Source organism: Cetorhinus maximus, chromosome X, assembly GCF_964194155.1.
Source record: "Cetorhinus maximus chromosome X, sCetMax3.hap1.1, whole genome shotgun sequence".
NCBI classification, from domain to species: domain Eukaryota; kingdom Metazoa; phylum Chordata; class Chondrichthyes; order Lamniformes; family Cetorhinidae; genus Cetorhinus; species Cetorhinus maximus.
The window spans coordinates 2590426-2600505 of NC_135917.1; positions in this window are offsets into that span (position 1 = coordinate 2590426).

Consider the following 10080-nt stretch of genomic DNA (forward strand, 5'->3'; position numbering starts at 1 on the left):
CCGTTGCTCAAAGTCAGAATTATCCCCATTAAGTTTATAATTACTAGAATTTGACAATTTGGAAAATACTAAGTTTAAGTTACTAACAAACATGCAACCGCTGGTGATACCACAGTAGATATAACCAGAGATAGATAATTCAGAGCGGTGCAGTCACACACTAGTCCCAGAGGGGAAAGGACAGGTTTGACTCCAGACAAAACTGCTTGAATGAAGGCCCCCATTCTGATATCTGAAAAGAGACCCTGGTGAAATTAATTGAGGAAAGACAACAGGTCCCAATTTGGCTCCCAGCAGTTACAAGTCTGACTGCTCTCAAATTGATGTTTGATTTGCAATTTCATTCAAAAAGGCTATGAGGACAGCTAATGTGGAGAAGGGAAACATGAAACTGATGGAGTGGGGTATGGGCTTTTGATTATTATGGACAGGGGAGAGAGATGGACTGAAACTCCCAATTCCCTTTCCCTTCTGTCTGAAATCAGTGCAATTTAATTTTTATAAGGCTGATCTGTGTTCCCAAACCGTTCCCCACCCCACCCCACCACCACCCGAGAGTGTGCGGTCAATTCAAAGGTCACCAGCAGCAGACTTTCATGTATTTAAACAAGGAGTATTATTTATTCACACACTCGCCCAGAAAGGGCTATCGCTACGTCAATCATGCAACACTCACCCTAGAAAGATACAATTAAAGACAGTAGTGCACTTCTACAAATGTTAAAACCAGAATTGTTAGCTGTTCACGTGTCTTTGAGAGTCCAGTGAAGGGGGGAGCTTTTCCCACTCTGGAATTGAAATTCAGGTAAGTTCAGGTGGCTGGGGTCAAACCCACATTAACTGTAGGGCTCCTTCGAAGTTGGGGGCGGTGGGGGGTGGCGGGGAGGCAGGGAGACGGTGTTCAGTAGGCCGTGTAGACAGGCCCTGATGGCTGTTGTAACCCGAGGTTCAATTTCTTACAGGCGAACTCTGAGCTGTTCAGAACAGTTTGGAGGATGCCTTTAAAAGACTTAAACCTCAAAGGCCTTGAAAGATGGCACAGCCTTTCTGTGCAGCTGTGATGTTGTTGCCAGTGTTCTACAGACTGCCTGGACTCTCTCTCAGTTTTTTGATGAAAGGATTTCAAAATTGGAGGGCAGTTTTAATCTCATGATGAATGTCCATTGATGCACGATGGAAGGCAAATGATGGTCAATCATAGTGAAGAAGGAGTTTTTCACAGTCAAAAGCCATTGATATACAATAGAAGGTAGATAGTGGTCTTTAGCACTTCACTGTGGATATTCAGTCTCGATAGCCCTCGTTTTGTTACATGGCAGATCTGGAGTCAGAGAGTCTGGGAGTTTATTGTCCTTGTGTTTTGGAGTAAGCCTTGATAATAGCAGGTGGGAAATTCCACAGAAAAGTGCTGTTTAGGCACCTCCACTAAAGAGAGACCCCTGTCCAATATAATCTAATTTGGAACTTTCCATAAAGCTTGCTAGGTATGAGGCATAGGTTAGCTAAAATAGATTGGGGAACTTCATTAAAAGGCATGATGGTGCATAGGCAATGACTAATATTTAAGAAACAAATATATGCATTGCAACAGTTATATATTCCTTTCTGGCACAAAAACACAACAGGAAAAGTGGCCCAACCATGGTAACAAAAGAAATTAAGGATAGTATTCGATCCAAAAAGGAGCCATATAAAGTTGCCAGAAAAAGTAGCAAGCCTGAGGATTGGGAGCAGTTTAGAATTCAGCAAAGGAGGACCAAGAGATTGATTAAGAGGGAAAAATAGACTATGAGAGTAAACTTGCAAGGAACATAAAAGCGGACTGTAAAAGCTTCTACAAGTATGTAAAAAGAAAAAAACAATTAGTGAAGACAAATGTCTTCTTACAGTACGAAACAGGAGAATTTATAATAGAGAATAAGGAAATGGCAGAGCAATTGAACAACTATTTTAGTTCTGTCTTCATGGAGGAAGACACAAATAACTTCCCAGAAATGTTAGGGAACCAAGGGTTTAGTGAGAAGGAGGAATTGAAGTAAATTAGTATTACTAAAAAAATATTGCTGGAGAAATTAATGGGACTGAAAGCTGATAAATCCCCAGGGTCTGATAATCTACATCCCAGGGTACCAAAGGAGGTGGCCATGGAAATAGTGGATGCGTTGGTTGTTATCTTCCAAAATTCTGTAGATTCTGGAACAATCCCAGCAGATTGCAGGGTGGCAAATGTAACCCCACTGTTTAAAAAAGGAGAGAGAAAATGGAATTACAGACCGGTTAGCCTAACATCAGTAGTAGGGAAAACGCTCGAGTCTATTATAAAGAATGTGATAACAGGACACTCAGAAAATATCAGTGGGATTAGACAAAGTGAACATGGATTTATGAAAGGGAAATGATGTTTGACAAATCAACTGAAGTTTTTGAGGACATAACTAGCAGAATAGATAAGGGAGAATCGGTGGATGTGGTGTACTTGGATTTTCAGAAAGCTTTTGATGAAGTCCTACATAAGAGGTTAGTGTGCAAAATTAAAATTAAAGCACATGGTATTACCATAGGACCATAAGAAGTAGGAGCAGAAGTAGGCCATTCAGTCCATCGAGTTTTTGGGCCATTTCTCACCCCATCTACTCTTCCCCCTCCTGTCTTCCTCCCCTAGTTAAAAGTGCAGTGGGCCCTGCTGACCTCATTGGGCCCTGAGCTGCCTATTTAAAGGTGGACCCTGCCAGCTTCTAAAAGCAGGGCTATAACCTAGGCTGACATCCCCCCCACAACCCCCCCCCCTCCCACCCCCAACCCGGCCCCCCCGGCCGCCCCCACCAAGGACAGCACTCGGGGAGTACTGCATCATCAAAGATGCTGACTTTCATTCAGATGTTAGATTGAGCGCAGTCGAACCAGAATACAACTAATGGGCCTTCTAGCTATTAAATTCATACAGAAGTTGAGTCGTGAAGTTGTTTTAAAGTTGTGCTTGATGTTATTGGAATAAGCAAAGCAGAATCTGGTTGAGAGCAAGGGACATTGCCTGATTCTGAAAGTAATGTTTGAACCCATGTTGACTATAAATATGAAAGGGATACCACATCAGAAAAGAATTTGTCAGGTTTCTAATGTGTTTGAAAGGAAGAAGAGTTGGGGAAAAATAGAGGGCGCTCTAAAATTAAAAGAGAACAGACTTCAATGTTTCCTGTTCCATTGTCTTTACCGTTGTTTGACACATTTGCTGGGAAAGTACCGCTGAAACCAGAAGTCAGCATGTGTGCTTCTGATAAAGATTCTGAACAAATATAGTGAAATTGACACATTGGGCAGGGAGCTGGCACGAAGACAGACAATTTCAGGCTTGATCATTGCCACCGAGAAGATGGCACTGTAAATCCAGTAAGTTTGTGAACATAAGTACACCAGTGTGCTTTTTGATGTTAATGCTTGCTATGCGATAACTTTGAATGAAGGAACATTTGGAAACGAGAAATCTAAGAGTCAGTTTTGCGTCATTTTACTGTGAATTGTAATTATTTCTGTTGATGATCCAAATACTATTAGACCTAGGGATGACAAAGAGTTCATGAAAAGAAAATCAGATTGATTACTTAGATCACCACCAATTCTCCTCAGTTACAGAGATAGATTGTAGAAGCTGGGGCTGTTCTCCTTGGAGAAGAGAAGATTTGAGAGAGGTTTTCAACATCATGAGAGGTCTGAACAGAGTAGATAGGGAGAAACTGGTCCTGTTGGAGGAAGGACTGAAAACCAGATGACACTGATTTAAGGTGATTGGCAAAAGAAGCAACAACAACATGAGGAAAAACTTGTTTCCACAGCAAGTGGTTTGAATTTGCCTGAAAGTTTAGTGGAGGCAGATTCAATAAAGCCCTCAAAAGAGAATTGTCTGAAAAGAAAAAAAAATCAGGGCTACAGGGAAAAGGTGGGGGTGTGGAATTAGGTGAGTTGTTCTTGCAAAGACCTGGCATGGATGCGAAGGGCCAAATGGCCTCCTGTGCTGTAACCATTCAATGATTCTACGAAACCAGTGAGTGGAAGGTGTGTGAGAGGAATCCAGTAACCAGTCCCCTCTCTCTACCTTCTCAGTGGGACAGCTAACTTGAACAAGTGCACTGTGCTACTTCACGATCCAGTTTTAATAGTCTCATAAGAAATGTTCCTCTTGTAAAAAAAAATATTATGGTGGTGTTGAGAAAAATTGAGTTTATTTCTATTGCTGTTTCTATGTGCTGTTTCCTATTGGGACCCATTTGAAGAAATTCTTCTCTGCGCTATTTTAAGGCACTCGTTAACCCAATGGGACTGGAATTTCTGAGAACATTTCTAACTTAGCTACTCCCTTCCCCCTCAAAAATACAGGAAATTCTGATCATGTATTTTTATTTTCAGTTGAATAACAGTTTAATTTGTTCTGTTTTACTTCTGTTTTACAAAAACCCGTTTGGCTGCCTGAAACTGGAAGTAGTATGTGTAAAGGTTGTCCCAATTTGAGCTATTGCAGTGCCTCTGTATTGTGGCTTGATAATTTTAGTAAGGCATCATCTATAACTGTCAGCATTTTCACGAGCACAAAGAATACTTAACGGGAGTGTTGGGGTAGATGTGGGAGATTGTGAGACGAGAGAAGAGGTACATGCAACAAAAAGGATCCACTTTCATTATTGCGCCCTTTGAAGAGTAGCAGGTCAAACAGCCCTTTTATACTCCTGTGAAAATACTAAGTTATAGATACTTAAAACTGCTTTCATTTTGTTTGCAGTTTTTCTTTTGTTGTCCCAAAGGCCTTCATTCATGCTGAGACATACTGGCACTGGCCACCTTCCACTATTCATCCTATCTCTTTTTAGTGCTTCTTGCTGGACAAAGATTCCAAGGAGCAAGCCATTTATTCTCTGTTCCAATTAGAGGTCTTTGACCTGAAACATGAACCCTGTTTCTCTCTCCACAGATGCAGCCTGACCTGTTGAGTATTTCCAGTATTTTCTGTTCTTATTTCAGATTCCAGCATTTGTAGTATTGTTTTTGCACCACTCATTTTCTGGCTCAGAGGTGGTGCATGGTCTGAGCTTTGCTTCAGAAACTTGACAAGTAGAGTAGTCTGATGGGTCATTCTAGCTGAGATTGGAGCATGAGCTTTGATCGAAACCGAAGGTCACATGCTTCAGGCAGAGGGACTCTTACATAACAGAAAGAGCAAGGAATAAGATTGTCTTCTCTTGCCTTCCTATCAGAACCTACTGTATGTTTGCTGTGGTGATTAGGGGGTGGGTTGGTGGCGTGGGGGGGGTGGGCGGGGGAGGGAGGGTGGTGAGATCTATCCTGCTATCCATAGTGTTAATGAAGATCCTGTGTTAAAACTATCAGCCCTATGATACGAAATCTGTAAGTTTTAATAGAGGGCTGTCATTGCTGCTGCGAATGTTGGAATAGTCTTGTCTGCACTGTTGCTTCTTACTTTCTGGTTGTTGAAGAGTGAGAGAAAATAACACTTGCAAACACACAGCCAGATGGGCTGCAAGGAGAGAAAGAACAGGAAGAGAAAACAAAGGAATGGCAAGAGAATGAAGATGTTAGTGGTGATTGGCACCTCCCCGCCCCCAACCTGCCCCAAGGCCCCATGTAATGGATGCAGCTTGTCGCTTTCTGGCATAAATTGATAAATTGTTCCGTGCCTGGACCCCTCAGATATATGGCTGGTGATTGAGAATCTCACGCTTGGAAACAGCCCAGTGTTGACATCCTGACTGCTAGAAACCAATTTGAACAATTGATAGTTGTGGGGGAGGGCTGAGATAGACTTGCACCAACAGCTGTGACTTCTGTTTCATTTCAGACTCTGTGGAGATCCTGTTTGAACAACTTTGTTTAGGAAGAAAAGACTTTTGGATTTGAGGTTCAAAAGAACAGGATTAAAAACTAGGTGTAACGGAGCTAAGCCCTCGCACTATGTTTTTCTGAAATATATATGTAACATCATGACTACTTCCTAAAATTTTAAAAACTGGACAAAGACTTTAAAAAGGCTGAAGCTATGTCTGCCTGTAACCCTGAACATAAGGAACTTTCTGGCATTATCAGAGAAGCTGACACCTCATTATATCTGAAGAGATGCTAACCACCCTGTGAGCTGCAGAAACCAAATTCAAAGGGAATTATACAAAGGCCATCTACATTTCCTAAGCCAGGCCTGGTCAACGGAGACTATTAGTCTGCTAAGACAAATAGCCCTGCAACTTTCTTTCAAATTCTTATTTTGGAACATTAACCATTTCAGGAACCCAGACAAAGGAATATACACCCTTTGTCAAAGCCAAAATGGAGAGGTAGGAGTAATGTGACATGACCCCTTAGTTGGAGGAACCCAGTTATACTGTATTGCTGTACTGCCAATCAGTCTGCCAGGTTCCACCTAGCAAGCAACAGCTCAGAACAAGGGCTTGGTCCAGGTTTGAATGCTTGGCCCCCCCATCTACACTGTTTCTACTGGAACGTCTGTACTAGCATCTACAAGACTCATTCATCTCTGTTTGTCTATCCCGTCATGGAAGTCATCCCTACTGGAAAAGTGAACTACCCAGCAGCAGTCTTCAACCTGCCAACCTCTGTGTAGGAATACACCATTGGATTTTGATTCTGTACTCTGGACTAACGTGAAACAATAATTCTTTATTCCGTGGTCTTTGCCCTGCAAATCTTCCTTTCTCCATCCCACCTCTTTTATTGTATGGGTGAAAAAGGAGGATACATTGTGACCCTCCTCTCCTATTTGAGTGTATGTAAAATAAACTACCCCTCTGGGTTTACCCTATATCAAGTTTGCTGTGGGGTTATTAATAGAAATTGGATCACACCAAAACTGAGGGGTTGGGAAATACGCCACTGCTTAAAAAGGGGGAAATCAAAATCAAAACACTTTTCTGTTTACGGACTGGTGATAAGTGGAGAAATCAGGGCTGTTTAAATTAAGCCCTCTCCTGTCCGTAACATTAAGACACTAAACTGCCCTGAGGGAAAAAATAAAGCAGAAGCTCGAAACAGCTGCATGGTGAGATGAAAACATAAGCTGCGTACTGTAGAGGAGGCTGGTCCTATATTCCTCCTATCATATGGGCCCAAGGAGAGGGGAGAGCAAGGGGAGTAATGAGGGGAAAACCATTTAAAATTTCACGGAAAGGCACTTCTCAGCCAGATGCAATCAGTGCAACATGTACTGGAGTTTTTTGGGCCCTGTCAGTGAACTTTGCTTTCCTAACCACTGCACTAGGAAATACTGCCTTAATCTGTACAATAGCATTGAGGAGATAGGCTAGATAGCAGCAGGGACTGTGGAGTTTTCCAGATGTCTACCCACTGATACCATGTGGGCGACACAGATAATAGAGCATGGTTATGCCCCATTCATGGAGCCTGTTCTATTTACATGCATGGTCATTCATAAGGCACCATTGATCACGCAAACAAATAACCTTCTCTAGGTGCCCACGACAAGAATGTAAGGAGGTGATGGTTCAAATCCTTGCGGTTATTGATTCTGGGTCAATCAGTTCCTTTAAAATGGAATTGAATCAATACCTATTGAGAAAGAGAATTGGGAGTTCTAGAGGTGCTATTAGGTACTAATGCCCTCGTTTGATGCTACCTATGTTGATAGTTAACTAAACCCATTACTCTATTAGTTTCAAGAAACCCTCATTGTCCCTACTGAAACTGTTATAAAAAGAGAAAATGCTGGAAATACTCAGCAGGTCAGACAGCATCTGTGGCGAGAGAAACAAAAGTTAACTTTTCAGGCCAATGACCTTTAATTATTTCAGATTTCCAGTATTTGCAGTGCTTTGCTTTTGTAATTTTCTACTAAAACTGTTGCTTCATCAAGCCACCTTTAATCTTTCAAATTCTGATTGATGTGCTGTGTGCACTTCCAGCATTTTCTTCCTTTATTTCAAATTTGCAGTGTTTACAGTTCTTATTTTTAGCGATCCTACGTCTTTTATTGACCAGTGTAAATTCAGTTGCAAAGTTGGAAACATAATTGATTCTCTGCCCTGTTATGTGTACATATTACTTTGGTGCCCAGCTTATTTTGTTGTCAAGTAGCACAGGTCTGAAGGGTTAAGAGAAAGCTTTTCAGCCCTTCCAGCTTGCCCATCATCCATCTTATTTCTGGATATAATCTTGTCAGCTCAGTGCCATTTGCATTATGTCATTATACACGTTGAACACTTGTCTTATATTTGCTATAAGATGCTGCAATGTAGTACTGCTGATGTCAGTGATGCTCTTTAATACAGAGGACCTGACTTTCAAATATGGGACTGTATCAGAGACTCTTGTTTATGTGTGTCTGGCAAGCTTCAGCTAAAACTAAAAGCATGGAGGTGGGTTTCCTCCTTACAGGAATGGGAATTACAGGACTGGGGCCTGGATTACGAGCAACAGGAAGGAAAGTAAAACAGGAAGAGAAGTGCATGGAGATCATGGTTTCCTTTTCAGCTTTGCTCCCCTGAGACCCTTTTATATAATGTAATGTGCTAATAGTATCAAGAAATGAAATTAAAGATGCCACAAATAATCTTGACTTCTGTCTTTACACACAATCCCTCATTTTGCTCACCATAACCTGGGACCATGGCCATCCCTTCATGATGATTTATGAGAATTAATTTTAGTTTCTTTCCCTCAGCACACATTGCTGGAAAGTGCTTATTCACACCTCCTTGCCTACTTATATTGAGTGTGTTGAATTGGAGCAATGAATAGAAGGGTTCGGTGGTGCCTTAAATAAGTTTTAAATTTGGGAAGTCATTGTGTATTGCACTATAAACAGAATGTTTGGTGATTTCAGTGCTGACACGCAGTGAAACCAATGTTACAGGTTCCTGTGAACCTTAACCATAAATGAAACTCCTTTTTAGCGCAATGTATTATTGCTATGGTTGCCATGAGTTTAATTTCTTCCTCCCTCCTCCCCCATCCACACTACATGCACTCACCTTAGTGCATTATTAGGAATAGAATCTTTAGCAACACCAGTGAGAGAAGTTCTCAGTGGGACAGGTGACCTGTATGCAGTATGGAGAGTTAAATAAGGAAAACTGGCAATCTCCAGGCAAATGAGAGAGACGGTGATCCAAAAATATGCTACAAGCTGATTGTTGTGATGTTAAAACTGGAACGTTATAGGGTGAGTGAAACAGAAATGCAGGATTTGGACATTTAACCAAGACTCCACAAACTAGTGATTTTCATCCCTCAGATGTGATGCAGAAGCAGTATTCATGGTATGAGACACATCAATCTCTGCCAGTGGGTATATTTATTTTCCTTTAGTATCTAAGCAATTATCACAACAATTCCTTTGTTTTTAGGTATGGGCTGCACAAGGGGAAATAAAGAGAATGACAAAGTCAGTGAGGTTGTGGTGAGTCAGAATGTGATAGTTCTGCTGGGGAACTTCTAATATCTTTCAAGCAAAGAGGAGAGTCAAGGAACAAGTAAAAGGGAGAGACAAAAGTGAAGGCCAATTAGTGGCAGTAACCAAGGATAGCTTTTTAACATGTGCAAAGCTAGGTAGATGTTGCATCAGACTTGAGAACTAACTCTTTCCAGTAATGCCTAGTATCCCCATACCCTTGTGTTCTAATGATCATTGTACCATTAGAGTCTTAGAGTCCAAATGTACAACCATTTCTTTTTAGGAAAACACATCTGAAAGTCATTCTTTACATCTGTACCAGAAGGACATAAACATGGAAGAGAACACTCCAGCTGGTATTGTGTTGCATATGAGCAGTGAAGTATCCCATTGCACATGTGAAGAACCATTAAATTCGAGAGACATTTTCACCAAAATCCAATAAGATGTTGCTGCTTTTCTCCCCTGCATAAATTCAAAATTAATTTTGCCGGTTGGTTGATGAGACTTGTAGCAGAGAGGGAGGAAAGCCTCAAATAAAAACAGAAAATGCTGGAAATACTCAGCAGGTCAGACAGCATTTGTGGAGAGAAATGGAGTCGAAGTTTGAGATCGATGACCCTTCGTTAGAATAGAGGTAAACCTCACTGTGT